The following is a 2,868-nucleotide window of genomic DNA, read 5'->3' on the forward strand; positions in this document are numbered from 1 at the left end:
AAAAAGAAAGAAAGAAAAAGAAAAAAAAAAAGGGCAATTTCACCAGATTTTGGAGTTCAGTATACCCAGCCTGTGAGGTTCCTTCCAAAGGTCTGCATCCTGACTGGTGGAGTCCTGATCTTTTTCAATCTGCATGCTCAATGTAACAGCAAGTATGCTTGAGGCTGTGCTAAACTTGTGCTGTACTTCAGCCAAATTATGAAGGCTGTTTGGACTTCTGCAACTTTAGTCCTACGGCTACAGGAGAGATGATTCTCCTTGAGGACACAGCTGGAAGACTGTGGGTCGTTTGTATGTCTGGAGCCGGGAAGCTGAATCTTTGAGCTCATTACTTTCCTTCACTACTTTGTCCAGGGACACTAAGAGCAACCAGCCAGTGGTGTGCGTCTTCCTCCTCCTGAGAGGCTCACCACCATATCAAAGCCCTGCTGGACAGTTTTTAAGCTTCCAAGTGGCAAATTAGAATAACCAAATGGGTTCTTTCACAGGCCACTTGAAGCATTTCACACCGTGGACTGCCAGTGTGTGTAAGACTTGGTGTGGACAAGACTCCCCCAGGACCCAACTCCTCTGCCCACAGAAGCGCTGTTCTCAGCTCAGCACTGGTGCCCTCAGCAAACACAGGACGTCATGAAACAGATAAGATGGAGCAGGGAATCGTTCAGACACCCGGACATCTGAAGACACCCAAACATCTACACTGGACGCCTCAAGAACTTTGTGCACTGAGGCGTGAGACATCAGAGAACTTTAACCGCTGAGGCTTACTAAGATTTTCCTGCCTGACGTTCCTTGCCTTCTTTCAAGCTATGTCCATCTATCTCTCTCTCTATATATATCTATGTCATCTATATCGTTATCTGCTTCCCTTTGCTCCTTACACACCGCCTTGCTGCCCTCTGTCGGCCTGCACCCAGGCACCATAAATTGTGTCGTGTTGTCCTTACACAGCCTGGTGGTCTCTGCTAGTCTCGACCTTGCATCGTCCCTTACCTGGCCTCTCTGAGGAGGGCGGTGGCTCAGCGGAAGGGCCGGGCCACAGGCGAGGCCTGAGAGGCCACTGTGAACATCTGCTGGGCAGCCCAGATCCGGGCCTCGCTGGATGCCTAGAGCCTGGGTGATGTTTCATGTGCTATTTGGCCTTTGGGTGAGAGGGCTGCGGGGTGCAAATGATTGGGCACCTTTCTCAGGTGCGAGACCTCACTCCTACGGCAGGTGCCTCACCCCACAGCTGCCCTGTATTCTCTGTGAGGGTCTCCCCAAAGTGAGCAGGTATGGGTCCAAACTCTGGGGCCTCTTGAATGTAAGTGGGGACAAACTTCCCTTCATGATAAACTGGCCTGGCTCAGGGGACCCATGACAGCAGTGGGAAACAAATCGACAGCCACGCCCACCACGTGGGGCAGTCGCACCGGTCACCAGCGGAGTGCTTCTTGGCCGCACCCTGCAGTGTCTGGCTCTTCCCGCAGGGTGAGACTGGGTCTCACTGAGTGAACAGCACAAGCCAGCTTTGCCAACTGCAGTGATGCCTGTGCCTGTGCCGCATGCGTGACTCTCCCTGCAGCCTCGCTGGAAGCATGCACGCCTGGTTAACACTCATGTTTAAGAAGCAGACAAGGCAAACTGAAATGTGTGTATTGAAATAGGTAAGACTGTGTGTGTGTGTGTGTGTGTGTGTGTGTGTGTGTTACTCAGGATTAAACAAAGGGCCTTTGCACTGCGCTATATCCCCAGCCCTTTTTATTTGTTTATTTTTATTTTGATACAGAGTCTCGATAAGTCACTAAATTGTCCAAGCTGAGCTTGACTTCTGATCCTCCTCTTCGGCCTCCCAGAGTGCTGGGATCACAGGCATGTGTCATCATGCCTGAATGATTTTAAGCAATAGCATCTGTGATAAACAGGTCTGAAGTGCTGGTTTTATTCTTCCTAGTGCACATTATGGATAAGTGCACAACGGTTACATGGCAGGCTCAGCCCCTGGGGTCGCGCTGAAGCTGAGGAAGCCGCACATCAGCCGGGGAAGTGCATTTCTGTTGTGCTGGGTGCTCGGCGCTGGGTGCTGGGTCTGCCGGCTGCTTTGCACTCCCACACAAGCAGGGTGAGCCCTGCAGGGGGTGGCCACTGTCGCCAGCTTTGGGCTGTGTGTGATGACAGATCTTCCTGATCCGTCTGGTCCTCAGGAACAGGCTGAGGGCCTCAGGTGACCAGACCCCCAGGGCTGCATGTGCGGGCACATCGTGGTGTGAGGAAAGGCCTGTTTTCTTTCCTTCTTTGAGCCAGGGTCTTGCGATGGCCTTGCACCAGTAGCCCAGGCTGGCTTTGAACTGGAGTTGATCTTCCTGCCCCCGCCTCCCGAGGTGCGCCCCCCTGCCCGGCTCATCCCTCCCTTCCGAGGAAGGACTTCACATGACCTTCCTGCCTCTAGCTGTCTTCAGCTCTTTACTGTCTGAGCACTGGAGCACTTCTGTTTTATGGAATGAAGTGTTGTTGGATTCTAGAATTAAAAATAAGCAGGGTGGAGTGTGCGGAGAGCTTCCTGCTACCCTGCGCCGGCGGGACCAGTCCCAGCCCAGGCGCAGCGTGGGCCGGACCCTCTCCCAGCTCCTTGGGCCGCCCCCCACCACTCCACAGTGCCTCCCCCACCCCGCCTGCCGAGTAGGATTTTCTGCCAAGTTCCGGTAGCCCCCAGACCCAGTCCTACCCCAGGTCCCATGAGTGTGTGCGGAGAGCTTCCTCTTCCCCCTACTTCACCTTGCCCCCTCCAGGCACAGCTCAGGCCTGGCATACACGCCTGAGGTGTAATCCTGCAGCTGCAATCCCTGCAGAGAGTGTAGAGGATAGATCCAACCAGCTAGTCCAGGAGCA

Source organism: Octodon degus, unplaced genomic scaffold (assembly GCF_000260255.1).
Source record: "Octodon degus isolate 3935 unplaced genomic scaffold, OctDeg1.0 scaffold00025, whole genome shotgun sequence".
Classification (NCBI taxonomy): Eukaryota; Metazoa; Chordata; class Mammalia; order Rodentia; family Octodontidae; genus Octodon; species Octodon degus.